The 16,527-nt window shown below is 32.5% G+C and overlaps 2 long non-coding RNA genes across 2 annotated transcripts in view; both read right to left on the bottom strand.

Moving 5' to 3' along the window:
• Positions 1-3,373: 3,373 nt before the first annotated feature.
• On the bottom strand, positions 3,374-9,175 carry LOC109381002 (uncharacterized). Its single transcript, XR_002123608.1, has 7 exons — positions 9,094-9,175; positions 8,161-8,246; positions 7,262-7,346; positions 6,203-6,288; positions 5,292-5,375; positions 4,333-4,418; positions 3,374-3,437 (listed from the first exon to the last, which is right to left on the bottom strand). It is a non-coding gene; the product is annotated as an uncharacterized LOC109381002 (long non-coding RNA).
• Positions 9,176-10,067: 892 nt separating this feature from the next.
• The window catches only part of LOC109381001 (uncharacterized), a 30,593-nt gene continuing 24,133 nt past the window's right edge, over positions 10,068-16,527 (bottom strand). Inside the window, exons 12-17 of the long non-coding RNA XR_002123607.1 lie at positions 15,479-15,562; positions 14,504-14,598; positions 13,609-13,686; positions 11,603-11,691; positions 10,613-10,699; positions 10,068-10,127 (exon numbers count right to left, since the gene is read on the bottom strand). This is a non-coding gene — a long non-coding RNA (uncharacterized LOC109381001). The remainder of the gene's footprint in view (positions 10,128-10,612; positions 10,700-11,602; positions 11,692-13,608; positions 13,687-14,503; positions 14,599-15,478; positions 15,563-16,527) is intronic.

Raw genomic sequence — 16,527 nt, forward strand, 5'->3', positions numbered from 1 at the left:
GGAGTCCCAAGCTAGCTCTTAACCAGCGCGCCACTCGGCCGGCCCAAGAGGTAACATTCTGTTGGCAGCTCAGTGGCAGCTCAGCTCGGGCCGGGAATCGAACCTCTGTTGCTAAGAGCTCGCACTCTTGAGTGAGCTCTTAATCAACTGAGCCACTTGGCTGGCAGAGGTAACATTCTTAACCCACTTATTTCTTAATGAATATCAGTGTTTTCAATTTTTATAAGTAATACTTTTTTCCTCACTACAAATGTTCATAGTTGAAAAGTGCTCCACCCTTTTCCTATTTATCTGTTTGTTTATATTTATTTAATGGTTCTATCATTGATTCATTAATAATAGTAAATCTAAATCTATGAATCTAAAATAAGAATTTGATATTTGTATATTCCTGACATCTGTCAATAGGATCATTTTAGAAGGAATATACTAGGTATTGTGTTGGGCCTCAGACTTCCAGACACATATGATCCATCATCCATGACTCATACGCCACCAGAAGTCATCATTGGTCCATGGGAGGCCCTCTTTTTCTTCAGTCATTTCTCAATTTGTATCAATTAAATCATTAATTCACCGATCATAATAAAAAATACACGATTCACAAAAACACAAGAACAAAATCCTTAAATATCCCTAACATCTATTGATAGAAAGCTTTCCCAATCAATACACTATATCATCTTTTTCATTAAGCGGCTTCAATGGTGCACATTATCAATTAATCAACATGGTTCCTATCATATTAATCAATGGGCACAGATAGCTTTTTAAATTATACTTAATACTTTTTAATAATACTAAGAATACCTTAAACAAATGACCAAAACCAAGACAAGAAGTTTGACTATTGCTCACCTTGGTGTCTTTTTTTGTTTTGTTTTGTTTTTTTGTGGAGGGCAGTGTCACTGGCCCTCACATGTGGGATCCAAACCAGGGCCCTCTGGCGTCCCAAGCCAGTTCTTAACCATCGTGCCACTCGGCCGGCCCACCTTGGTGTCTTTTTGAAAACAGAGGTGACATAACACTTTTGATCATGGAGGAAGGCTTAAGTCAGCTTGGTGCTTTGTTTCTGAAGCGTATCAAGAAAAGATGACAAAAATATTGAGACATTGTCTCCATTGATCTATACTTTCCGTACTTCATTTACATAATCATTTAGGTATTTATTTATTTATAGCAAAATTTACTTTTTCTTTTTATAAAATTAACTTCAAACTTGCAAATGTCTCAGAACAATAAGTGGCTATTATTACCTGTCACTGTCTATATCATCCTTAGTCCAAGACATAATACACTTGGTCCATTTATTATCCATTCCAATATATATTAATATCCATTTTCTTGACTACATATTTTAGTAATGAGCAAGGCTTTGCCCTCTTCTTCTTTATTGATGTATACTTTTGGTAATTTATTCTGTCATTGATTCTTTTATTATGTATTTCAAAAATTCATGAACACAAAGACCAATAAAAAGATTACTGTAGGGCCGGCCGAGTGGCGCATTGGTTAAGAGCTGGCTTGGGATGCCAGCTCTGTGCAACAGGACCCCGGTTCGGATCCCACATGAGGGCCAGTGACACTGTGCCCTCTACAGCTAAGACGGTGAACAACAGCTCAACCTGGAGCTGGGATGCCGTGAGTCGCCAGCGACGGCATAGGCTGCAGCCCCTGCTGCAGTGGGCTGCCATGAGTTACCGTGTGTGGCTGGCAGCCAGCGTGAGCAGCCAGCAGCCAGTGTGAGCTGCTATGAGCCACTGTGAGAGGCCATCCAGAGGCTGGCGACTGATCTCCCTCACCCAGGAAGAGCACAATGATAATACCAACACGGGCCAGTGAAGCAACATCCTCCACAACTAGACTGAAGAACAAAAGAACAGCAACTTGTCTGCTCCCCTTCCCCGATTCCCCAACACTGTTCCCAGCCCCCCAATTCCCCAATAAAATCTTTAAAAAAAAAGATTACTGTATAATCCTGAAATCTATCTATCAATTCAAAGAAAGGTAATGAACTAAATTTCCTTCTCGTTGGACCTCAGAGTTCCAAACACAAATTCATTGTATATGACTCATATGCCATCAGTGGTCATCACTGATCCAATATTGTCCCTCGTTTTCTTCATTCATTTCTATGGTTTTATTGATTACATAATTATTTTACTAATATTAAGTTTTAAATGCTACAGTTCACAAAAATCCTAGAAATTTTTATGTCCCTAATGTATGTAATTATTTTCACAATATATTTCTCATTAATTACCCTATTTTTCTTATGTACATTAATAAATATAGTAACTATACCCCATATTTATCACTGAGATAGAATTCCATTCTTTAAATATATTTTCCACTTTTTAATGAATAATATTTTTAAAAACAACACCGAAACCAAGAAAATAACTTGAACTATTACACACATTCATCTCTGTCCTCCTATTACATACAGGCAACCAGGGAGCTCGTGAGCATGCAAGATGATTAACTCAGCTGAAGTGCATCTGAGGATTACAGAGCAGAGCAGATGATTAAAACAAGAAAGCAAAACTGAGACCTAATTGTCATTGATCCTTGCTTCCTGCATTTCATTAACTCAGTATTTAGGTATTTATTGCTTTTTCTTAATATATGTATTTTTTTTCTTAACAAAAGGAAAAACTCAATCTTGAGATTGACTCAGAAGAATAAAATAGACTCTTCCTTATCGGATCCTTAGGCACACCAGTGGCTTCTGATCCATTAATTTCTTAATAGGAATGAATGTTTTCAATTTGATTAATATTATCTTTTCCCTCACTACATACATTCATAATTGGACAACGTTTCACCCGATTCATCTTTGTACACTTATTTATATTTGTTTAATACTTCTATCATTATTCCATTAATACATATCTATGTTTATGAAATCTATATAAGAATATGATTTTTGTATTTCTTCATAGAAATAATTTCAACACAGGAAACAGACTATGTTTTGGGTTAGACCTCAGAGCTTCAGATATATATTTTCATTATCCATGACTCCTATGCCACAGGTCACCATCACTGGTCCATGATTTGGTCTATTCTTCATTCTTTACTACATTTGTATTGATTAAATCATAAATTCATTGATAATAACAAAATAATACATGATTCATAAAAGCTTAAGAACAAGATTTTTGAATATCCCTAACATCAGTTCACAGAATCATTTCCCACATAAAATATACCTCTTTCATTAGTAGACCTCAATCCTGAACATTATTGATTAACTTAATGTTTCATGTCATATTTATCATTGAGACATGGTTAACTGTTTATTAAAACTTTAAAATAATACTGTAAATACCCTTAAATAAATGACGCACTCCAAGACAACAAGTTTGATCACTACTCGCCTTGGTCTCTTTCCATACACAGAGGGAGCATGACAATCTTGATGACAGCAGAAGCTGCAATCAGGTCCAGTGTCCATTTTGAAGAGGGGCGACCAAACAAACAACGTGATAAAAATTTAGAAACGTTTTCTCCATTGATTCATAGTTTCCACCATTCATTTGCATAGTTATTTAGGCATTTATTAATGTGTGGTAATACTTATTTTTCTCTTAATAAATCAAATGTCAAAGTTTTAATGGACTCAACCAGTAAGCAACTATTACTTATCGCTGTCTATCATACTCAAAGACATATACACTTGATCATATTATTTACCATTCCAATTTATATTTCTTTGTTATATATTTTAAGAACTACTTCACCATCTTTGTATTTATTCATTATATATTTGTTTATTTATCCTGCCATTAATAATAGTGTTTTTAAATATTCTTGTACAAAAAAAACAAGAACACGATCCTTGTATACACCTAACCTCTCTCTATAGGGTCACTTCGAATGGGGAGAAAGGGCTGGATTTCTTTTGTGTTGGACCTCAGAATTCCAGATCTGTAGTATTCATCATCCAAGATGCATATGCCACTACATGTTCTCATTTTGTACAGGTTTAGACCTCATTATCTTCACTCATGTCTAGGCATCCTTATCAATTCAATAATTCACTAATAATAATAAAATGAATGCCATGGGATGACAAAAACTAGAAACAAGATCCTTGACTATCTCTAACATGTGTGTATAAAATTATGTCCCACAAACAATACATATCTTTCATTAATGACCTCAAAATTTCTACAAGGATTAATTAACATAATACTTTACACTAACACCATTATTCTTTTTAGTGTGTTTGACCATCATTGATCATATTTCACACTTTTTAATAATTCAGTGAAAACTTATGTTTACAACTACAAAACCAAGAAAAGAACTTTGACTATTACTCACATTGGTCTCCATGTTCTTAATGCATAGATGCAACCAGAGAGCCCATGACCATGGAAAATGCTAAAATCAGTTCAAGTGCGTTCACTCTGAGGAGTACAAGACAGCAAATAATAAAAAAGTTGAGATGTTATGTCATTGATCCTTGAATTCTACCTTTCATTTAGCCAACCATTAAGTAATGAACTGAGATAATTTATATTTTATTTTATCTTAAATAAGTAAACAATATCTATCTTGCCACTGATAGAGAATATGATACTATTTATCAATAATTATATAATCCTTATTCAAAGAATAACACTCTTGTGTATAAATATACAAATAGATATTTTCTTTCAATACATATTAATAGTTTTTCTTGCCTAACCACATATTTTTATAATTGGACAATATTTCACCAACTTCGCCCTTTATTTATTCATATATATATTTGTTTGTTGATTTCATTGATCCAATTATACAAATTGAAAGCAAATGCATGAATGTGAAGAAGAAAAACAAGATCTTCATATATTCCTGACATCTGTCTATAGAATCACTTCAAACAGGACAATGGACCAAATTCCATTTCTGTTGGACCTCAGAGTTAGACACGTATTCATCGTATATGACTCATACGCCACCAGTAGTCATCATCGATCCAATATTGTTCTTCTTTTTCTTCATTCATTTCTACATTGTTTGAGTAATTCATTAATTCACTAATAATGATTTTTAAAACCCAATTATCACAAAAAGTCAAGAACAGCCCTGAAATCTTTATTCTGTATATAGAATTATTTTCACATCAATATACCCTTTCTTTAAATATCCTATATTTTTATATTCCATATCAAGTCAATATTTATCAATGGGTTACAGTTGGCCATCTTTATTATATATGTTACTTTTCAAAAATACACTGAATACCCTAAAAAAAAAATCACTGAAACCCAGACAAGATTTTGACCGTTACTCACGTTGGTCTCTGCTCCTAACACAGAGATGGCAATTACAGAACTCGCCACCGTGGGAAAATGCTTCATCAGCCCAAGTGGGTCATTCTGAGAAGTACAAAGCACAGGTGATGATAGAAAGAAGTTAAGTTACTATCCACACTGATCCTTGATTTCCACATTTCGTTACTCATTCATTTAGGTATTTATAAATTATTCATAGTGTAAAAATTTTTATCTTAACAAAACTAACAATAGCAAACTTAGAAGAGACCCTCAAAATAAAACTGACTCTGAATATTCTGTGTTTATATGAGCCTTAGCAAAGAGGTGATACTCTTGATCCATTTATTCCTTAATGAGTTTTAGTGCTTTCAATTTAATAAATAATTTATGTTCATAGTTGGCCAACGCTCCACCCTTTTTCATTACCTATTATTTATATTTCCTTAATGGTTCCATAATTCATCCATTAATAATAATAAATCTAAATTTATTAACCCAATACCTCTCTGGAGTATATTCCTAACATCTGTCTATAAGATCAAATAAACAGAGAGACTACACTAGGTATCATTATGTTGGACCTCAGTAACCAGACACACATTATTCATCATCCATGACTCACCCATCACCAGTCACCATCACTGATCCATAATTGGCCCTCTTTGTTTTCATTCTCATAAACATTTGTTTATGGATTAATTCATTAATAAAGGCACAGGAATAAAAAATAAAGAAGTATAATATCCTTCAATACCTTAATATCTATTTCTATAGTCCTTTCCAGAGATTAACCATGTTCCAAAAATTGACTTCAAGGTTACAATTATACATTAATAAACATACATTTGCGATCAATCTAATGTTTAACAATAGTATATTTTGCCTTATTTGATTATATTTAATCAAGCTAAAATATTGCTATTACTCACATTGGTCTCCATGCTTCTACAACATAGAAGCAACCAGAGAGCTCGTGACCATGGAAGATGCCGAAATCAGCTTGAGTGTGTCTGTTCTGAGGACAGAGCAGAGCAGATGACAATAAAATGAGACACTCTTTACATGAAGAGAAAGACCACATTGCTTTTGTGTTGGACCTCAGAGTTCCAGACACATATTCATCGTTCATGACTCATACGCCACCAGTAGTCATCATCGATCCAAGATTGTCCCTCTTTCTCTTCATTCACTTCTCATTGTTTATTGATTAAATCATTAATTCACTAAAAACTTCTAAACACTATGATTCGCCAAAACCCAAGAAGAGTTATTACATCCCTAATCTGTACATAGGTTATTCTCACATCAATGTGTCTCTTTCATTAATTATCCTGTTTTTCATATGGGAATTAATCAATATAATGGTTCATATAGCCTATATTTATCACTGAGATACACTGCTTCTTTAATTACATTTTCCAATTTTTAATAATGCAGTAAATTACCTTAAAAGAAAACACTTAAATCAAGCAAAGAACTTTGGGGCTGGCCAAGTGGCTCAGTTGGCTCAAGAGTTTGAGCTCTGAGCAACAGCAGTTCGATTCCCAGCCCAAGCTGAGCTGCCGCTAAGCTGCCAACACGTGGCAGGATGGCTCAGCTTAAAAAACAAAACAAAACAAAAAAAAAACACCTGGTTCAAGTTTCATACTCATTATACTCATTAATGTTTACATGTTTTATTGATTAATTTACCTGTTAACTAAAAACAATACAATAAATGCTCAGAGGTCACAAAACACTGAAACAAGATCCTTAAATAGCTCTAACATTTTTCTATAGAATTACTTCCTACTGACTATAAATCTTTCCATTAATTAACTTCAATGTTTTCCTGTATAGATTAATTAATATAATCCTTTAATAATAACCCCAAATTTACTATTTGGCCATGGTTATGATCTTTGATTTTATATAACACTTTTAATAATGCAGTGAAAATCTTTTTAAAAAAACACAAAACCAAGAGAAGAATTTTGACTATTACTTACATTTGTCTCCATGCTTTCAATGCATAGATGCAACCAGAGAACTTCTGTCCATGGAAAACGCTCAAGTCACCCAAGAGTGGCCATTCTAAAGAGTACAAGACAGAAGAGGATGGTTAAAAAAAGGTTGAGATATTATGTCATTGGCCATCGCATTCCACCTTTCATTTAGTCAGTCATTTATGTAATCAATGTATTAGGACAATGTCTATTTTAATTTCTCATAAGTAAACAAACAATATTGATCTAACCACTGACATACACGAATGTTCACTACCACTCATCGATATCTATATCATCCTTAGTAAAAGAATAACACCCTTGTACCATATTATCCTTTATAAATGTCAGTGTTTTAAATAGACATTAATACTATTCCTTGCCTAGCCACATATTTTTATAATTGGACAACATTCCACCACCTTTATCTTTATTTTTATATTTGCTTATTATTTCATTTATCCAATTATAGAAATAGACTAGATTTATTTTGTGTTGGACCTCAGAGTTCCAGATACGTATTCATCGTATATGACTCATACGCCACCAGTAGTCATCATTGATCCAATATTGTCCCTCTTTTTCTTCATTCATTTCTACATTGTTTATTAATTCATTAGTTCACTAATAATAATTTAAAGACCTACTATTCACAAAAATCCAAGAAGAGTCATGCTACCCTTAATCTGTGCATAGAATCATTCTCACATCAATGTCTGTCTTTTATTATCTTAAATTTCATGTATAACATGTAGTAATCAATATAAGGTCTCATTAATTCAATAGTTATTACTGAGTTATAGATGGTAAGCTTTGACTCTATATAGCACTTTTAAAAAATACACTGAATATCCTTAAAAAATATTGTTGAAACCAAGACAAGATCTTTGACCATTTCTCACCTTGGTTTCTCTGCTCCTAAGACAGAGATGCAATCATAGGGCTCACCACCATGGGAAAATGCTTCATCAGTTCATGTGTGTCCACTCTGAGAAGTACAAAGCACAGTTGATGATAAAAAAAAGTTAAGACCTTGTCTCCACTGATCCTTCCTTCCCACATTTCACTTACTTATTCATTTAGGTATTTATAAATTTTTCATGATGTAAATATATTTGTCTCAATCAAAATAACAACCTCAAACTTGAGACTGACCCTGAGACTTATCCTTTGCCAACTAGATAACACCCTTATCCATTTATTTCTTAATGGGCATCAGTATTTTCAATTTTATTAATATTTCTTGCCTCACCATATATGTTCATAGTTGGATAATACTCATCCTTTTTTCTTTACCTATTGTTTATGTCTTTATTGTTTCTACCACTGATCCATTAGTAATAACAAATCTAAATCCATAAACTGAAAATAAGGATATAATCTTTGTATATTTCTAACATCTGTCTACAGGATCAAATCAACAGAAGGAATAGACTATTTATTGTGATGGACCTCAGATATCCAGACTCAGGTTATTCATCGTCCATGACTTATCCGCCACCAGTTGTCATCATTGGTCCATTAGAGGCCCACATTTTCTTCATTTGTTTCTATATTTATATCGATTAAATCATTAATTTATTGAAAATAATAAAATCAATGTAATTCCAAAACACTGAATAAGATGCTTGAACATCTCTAACTTCTACTGTAGAATATTTGCCAACTTATGTTACACACCTTTCATTAATCAATCTCAATGTTACATAGTAAATTAATCAATATAATGTTTTATATCATATTTATCACTGGGCCATAGTTAACTTTTAAACTATATTTTCGACTTTTAAATAATACCGTGAAGATGCTTAAACAAATCTGTGACCATTACTCACCTCGGTCTCTTCCCTAACAGAAAGGGTACATGACAATCTTGATCACGATCAAAGATGATATCAGCTAGCTCGGGCATCTGTTCTGCAGAGTACCAAACAGAGAAGGTGGCACAGAGGTTGGGACTTTCTCTCCACTAAGCTAAATATTCCACCATCATTTACATAGGCATTTAGGCATTTATAAACTTACAAAGATATTTATTTTTATCTTAAAAATTAACTTTAAACTTGTATCTGAATCAGACAAAAACGGACTACTACATTCTACTGTCTACATCAACCTTAGTGAAAGCTGTAACATACTTGGTCCTTTTATATCCATTCTAAAGTATGTTAAAATTCTTTTACCTTACTACTCGTATTTATGAAAGATACTTCAACCTCTTCACCTTTAATCATTTATATATTTCTTTATTTATTCTACCATTAATACTATTATAAATTATTAAAATTCATGAACACAAAGACCAAGAACAAAATCCTTATAGATTACTAGCATCTGTACATAAGATCCCTATACATGCAAGATATGGACTAGATTACTTTTCTATCAGATCTCAGAGTTCCAGACACATAAAATTCATTGTATATGACTCATACACCAACCGGTCATCATCATTGGTCCATGACTGTCTCTCTTTTTTTTCAGTCTCACATTGCTTATAGATTAATTAATTAATAAAGAAATACACATAAATAAAAAATAAGAATATGATCCTTCAACATTCCTAACGTCTATCTCTACAATATTACAGAGACTAAATCTCTTTTATTAGCTGACCTCACTGTTATGTTTATGGATTAGTCAACATAAAGCTTCATATCAATCTGGTATTAAACTCTGTCATTAGTCACCTTCTTTGAGTATATTTAATGTTTTTGAATAATACCATGAACAGCCTTAAACATGTCACTCAAACTAAGACAATAACTTTGATTATTACTCACATTGGCCTCCATGGTCCTACAACATAGAAGCAACCAGAGAGACTGTGACCATGGAAGATGCTGAAATCAGCTCAAGTGTGTCCATTCTGAGGAGTACAGAGCAGAGCAGATGATAATAAAATGAGACACTCTTTCCATGAAGAGAAAGACCATGTTGCTTTTGCGTTGGATCTCAAAGTTCCAGACACGTATTATTCATCATCCATGATTCATACGCCGGCAGTTATCATCATTGATCCAAATGGCCTCTTTCTCTTCATTCATTTCTACATTGTTTATTGATTAATTCATTAATTCAATAATTATAATTTTAAAACCATATGATTCACAAGATCCCCAGGAAGGCATTGATACCCTTAATATGTGTATAGACTCATTCTCACATCAATATATCTGTCATTAATTATCCCACTTTTTATAAGTGCAATAATTGATCTAATGCTTCCTATTAGTCCCATATTTGTCTCTAAGACACAGTTGGCAGTCTTTGATTATACTTCATACTTTTTATTAATACAGTAAATATCATTAGACAAAACACCAGAACCAAGATAAGAATTTTGATTATTACACTGGTCTCCTGGATCCTAAATCAGGAATGTAACCCCAAGACTCTTGATCAAGGAAGAATCCTCAAAGCAGGTGAAATTTGTCCATTCTGCAGAGTATAAAACAGAGCAGATGATAACAATAACTAAGACATTTATCCATTGATCCTTGCTTTTCATCTCTCATTTATTCAGTTGTTGGGCAATCATTAATTTGGAGTAAATATTTTTTCCCTTAAGAATAAGAGCAACATTGATCTTGTAAACTGACCCAGAATCCTAACATTGTCTAGGACTTATCCTGTGTACGACATCCTTAGCCATACAGGTAGCAGCCATGTACCATTTATTTCTAAATGAACTTTAGGGTTTTCATAATATGTTCATCGTATTTCTTGCCTAATAATATATTTTTATAATTGGACAAAGTTTCACTCCATGATCTTAATTTATATATATTTATTTATAGATTCTCACATTTATCCAATTATAATAATAGAATGAAAATGCATGAAAACTAAGATCAAAAAGAGGATCCTTGTATATTCCTGACATGTGTCTATAGGATTGCTTCAAACAATTGGAGCGGCCTAGGTTTCTTTTGTGTTGGACCTCAAGGTTCCAGACATGTACGTATTCATCGTATATGACTCATCTGCCACCAGTAGTCATCATTGATCCAATACTGTCCTTTGTTTTCTTCATTCATTTCTAATTGTCATTGACTAATTCATTAACTGACTAATAATTTTAAATGCTTTAATTCACAAAACTCAAGAAGACCTTTACACGTCCCTAGTGTGTGCACAGATTATTCTCACATCAATGTGTCTCCTTCATTACTCATCCTCAGGTTTCCACACACATGGATGAGTCAATATAATAGTTCATATATCCCATATTCATCACTGAAATATATAGCCTCCTTTAATTATATTTTGTGCTTTTTAATAATGCAGTGGATGACATTAAAAAACACTTAAACCAAGAAAATAACTTCAACTGCTACTCACATTAACCTCTGTCTTCCTTTTGTATATAGAGGCAACCGCGGTGCTCGCGACCATGGTGGAATGCTTACATCAGCTCCAATGCAACCATTCTGTGGAGGTCAGAACAAAGCAGTGATAAAAAAGACTGAGGTTATATTCATTGGTCTTTGCATTCCACATTTAATTCAGTCAATCACTATTAAGCAGTGAATTTTATTTTTTCTAAGTAAACAAATAATACCATTCTAACCACTGATAAGAGAACATGACCGCTCACTATTACTTATCAACAACTATATCATTCTTAGTCAAAGAAAACACCTTAATGCCATATATTCCCTTACATATGTCAGTGTTTTAAATATACATTAATATTGTTCTTTGACTAACCATATATTTTTATAATTGGAGAACATTTTGCTGCCTTCATCTCATTTATTTCATTGTTTATTTCATTGATCCAATTATAAAAATGCACAGAAAATAAATGCACATAAAGACCAAAAACAAGACCTTCATATATTCCTGACATCTGTCTATAGAATCCCTTCAAACAATGGGAATGGGCTAGATTATATTTCTTTTGTGTTGGACCTCAGAATTCCAGACACATATTCATCATATGTGATTCATCCTCCACCAGTAGGCATCACTGATCTACATTGTCCCTCTTTTTCTACATTCATTTCTACATTGTTTTTTATCATTAATTCTCTAATAATAATTTTAAATCCCTATTAGTCACAAAAAAAAAAACAAGAAAAGTGATGATATCCCTAATGTGTAATTAAAATCTAATATATCTTTTTTAATTATGCTGTTTTTTATTTATGCATTAATCAATATAATGTTTCATAAAATTTAATATTTATCACTAAGCTACAGTTGGCCTTCTGTGATTCTATATGGAATTTTCAAAAATACACTGAATGCTCTGAAAAGAAACAATCACTGAAAGCAAGACAAGAACTCTGACTATTACACTGGTTTGTGTGCTTCACACACAGAGATGCAATCACACAGCTCGCCGCCATGGAATAACGCTTCACTAGCTCACATGTGTACATTCTGAGAAGTACAAAGCAGTCAATGATAAAAAGCTTTAATCCACATTGATTCTTGCTTTCCACATTTCATTTACTCAATCATTTAAGTATATATAAATTTTTACAATGTAGACATCTTTTTCTCTCAATAAGACAAAACAAAAACAAAAAAGAATCCCTTCAAACTTGAGAATGACCCAGACCACAAAATTAACTTTTAATTGATCGTGTCTATGTGATCTTTGGCCCAGGAGGTGACGCCCTTGATCCATTTATTTCTTAATGGGCATCAGTGTTTGCAATTTTCATTAATATTTCTTGCCTTGCCACATGTGTTCATAATGGGACATTTCACATTTTAACGTTTATCTGTTATTTATATATCTTCAATGGTTCTATCACTGACCCATTTATAATAATAAATTTAAATCGAAACCTATGTAATTTTACTATGTCACCCCAATAAATTTAATTGAAAAAAAATTAAAAATTTAAATCTATAAACCCAAGGTAAACACATGATCTTTGTGCTTTCCTAACATCTGTCCATAGCATCAACTGTACAAAGAGAATAGACCATGCATTGTATGTTCCTCAGAGCTCCAGATACATATTATTCATCATCCATAACTCATCCATCACAGTCATTATCATTGGTCCATGGATGCTCACCTTTCTTCATTAATTCTACATTTGTATTGACTAAATCATTGATAATAATAAAATAAATATATAAACAAAAACTGAAGAACCAACAATTTGGAATATCCCTGATTCTACCTACTGAATAATTGCCAACATAGATTGTATCTCTCTCAATCAATCTCAATGTTACATATTATCAATTGATCAACATAATGGTTCATATCAATGGGTCGTAAATTACTTTATGATTATACTTGTTAATTTGTAATAATACCATGAATAATACCCTTAAACAAATGACCCCAACCAAGACAAAAATCTCTGATTACTACTTACCTTGGTCTCTCTTGTAACACGGAAGCAACATAAGAAACTTCACCAGGGTACAAGCTGAAATTAGCTAACACATCTGTTCTGAAGAGTACCAAGCAGAGGTGACAAAAAGGTTGAGACTTTCTTCCATTGATCCTTGCTTTACATATTTCATTTAATCAGTAATTTAGGCAATCATTATTTAGAGTATATTTATTTCACTGTCTTTATGAAAATGAACTACTTTGAACTTCGGACTGACCCAGGACATAAACATTGTCTATAATTCACCTTGTCTATATCACTCTTAGCCAAAGAGGTTACAGTCATGTACCATTCATTTCTCTTTGGACTTTATTGCTTTCAAATTACCTTAATAGAATTTAATGCCTCCTCACATGTTTTAAATTTAACATCACAACTACCATTCAGCTTTATTTTTTATATATTTCCTTATTGATAACTCATTGATCCACTTAAAATAAAGAAAAATGCATAAAGAGAAAGATCACATTCCTTTTGTGTTGACCTCAGAATTCCAAACACATATTATTCATCAACCATGGCTCATATGCTGGCAGTTATCCTTGTTCCAGAAAAGACCACTTTCCCTTTATTCGTTTCTATATAGTTTATTAATTCATTAATTCACTAATTAAAAATTTTAAACTCTTATAATTCACAGAACTCAAAAGGGTCTTGATAGCCCTAATATGTATCTGGAACCATTCTTACATCATTATATCTATCATATTTATTATCTGTTTATATATGTGTTAATCAATAGGATGTTTCCTATTAGCCCCTTATTTGTGGCTAGGACAGTCAGTCATCTTTAAGTATATTTCATACTTTTTATTACTGCAGTGAGTACCCTTAAACCACCCAAACCAAGACAAGAACTTTCATGATTACTCACATTGGTTTCCAGATTCCTAAAACTGAGATGCAATCCTGTGGCTCGTGATCAAGAATAGTCCTTAAATCAGGTCCAGTGTGTTTATTCTGAGGAGCCTAAAGCAGAGCAGATGATAGAAACAGGTTGATCCTTGGTTTTCACCACTCACATAGTCAGTTATTTAAGCAAGCATTAATTTGGTGTATACATTTTTCCCCTTAAAAAAAAACAAACTTCAATTTCACAACTGACCCAGGCTATGAGCATTTTCTATAGCTTATCCTGTCTACACCATCTGTAGCCATACAGGAAACAGTAATGTGTCATTTGTTTCTAATTGAACTTCACAGTTTTCATAATATAGCAATAGTGTTTCTTGCATAAAAATGTATTTTTATAATTGGACAATGCTTTACTCCATTTATCTTTTTAAATTTATGTTTATATATAGATGCTATCACTTATCCAATTATATTAATAGATGAAAATTCATGAACATGAAGACCAAAAACAAGATCATATATTCCTGACACTTGTCTATAGAATCCCTTCAAACAATGAGAATGGACCAGATTAATTTTATGTTGGACCTTAGAATTCCAGAAACATATTCATTGTATATGACTCATACACCACCAGGAGTCATCATTGATCCAATATTATCTCTCATTTCCTCATTCTATTCTATTTGTATGTTGATTAAATCATTAATTCACTAATAATAACTTTAAAACCCTATTATTCACAAAAACTGAGATGAGCCCTTAAGTTCTTAAAGTGAATATATTTATTCTCACGTCAATATATCTTTTTCATTAATTATCACCACTTTTCCATGCATGCATTAAAATAAATATAATTTTTCATATATCCCATATTGAACACAGGTATAGTTAGTTACCTTCTTTACTTATTTATCACACTTTTTAATAATACAGTGAATAATCTTAAAACAATAACACTGAAACCAAGAAAAGAACTTCAGCTGTTACTCACATTAATCTTCTGGCTATTACAAAGAGGCAAGCATAGGGTCTGTGACGATGAAAGATGCTTAAATCATCTCGAGTATTTAACACTCTGAAAAGTATGGAGAAGAGCAGATGATAAAATAAAACTTTTTGAGGTCAAATCTTGCTTTCTGCATTTCACTTATTCGGTACTTACGTATTTACAATTGTTTCTTAATACATAATTTTTATCTTAACAAAGGAAAAACTCCAATCTTAAGACTGACCCTGAATAATCAAATTAACTCTCAATTATCCATGTTTGTATGACCTTGGTCAAAGAGGAGATTTATTCATCTATTTATTTATTAATGGGCATCAATGTTATAAATTTTTATTAATATTTTTTGCCTTATCACATGTTTATAGATGGACAATTCTTCAACCTCGTCTTTTCCATAAACTTATATCTGTTTAATGGCTCTATCATTACATAAATAATAACAAATCTACATCTATGAAATCAATATGAGAATATGATATTTTTATATTCTTAACATCTCTCTATAGAAACAATTCCAACTGAAGAAACAGCCTAGTTACTCTGTGCATTTCAGACACATATTTTCATTGTCCATGAATCCTATGCCACCAGTCATTATCATTAGTCCATATTTTACTCTTTTTCTTCATTCACTTCTATATTTGTATCAATCATTAATTCATTGATAATAATAAAAGTAATGCATGGTTCACAAAACCAAAGAACAGAAGACATACAAATGGCCAACAGGTACATGTAAAGGCACTCAGCATTATTCATCATCAGGGAAACACAAATCAAAACCACAACGACACATCACTTCACACCTATTAGAACTGCCTATTATCAAAAGACAAAAAATAGCAAGTGCTGACAAGGACATGGAAAAAAAGGAACCCACGTGCATTGTTGGTGGGATTGTAAATTGGTGCAGCCACTGTGAAAAACAGCATGGAGGTTCCTCAAATAATTAAAAACAGAATTACCTTATGACCCAGCAATTCCACTTCTCGGTATTTGAAGAAAATAAAAACACTAACTTGAAAAGATTA

The sequence above is a fragment of the Hipposideros armiger genome, unplaced genomic scaffold, assembly GCF_001890085.2.
Source record: "Hipposideros armiger isolate ML-2016 unplaced genomic scaffold, ASM189008v1 scaffold_43, whole genome shotgun sequence".
NCBI lineage: Eukaryota > Metazoa > Chordata > Mammalia > Chiroptera > Hipposideridae > Hipposideros > Hipposideros armiger.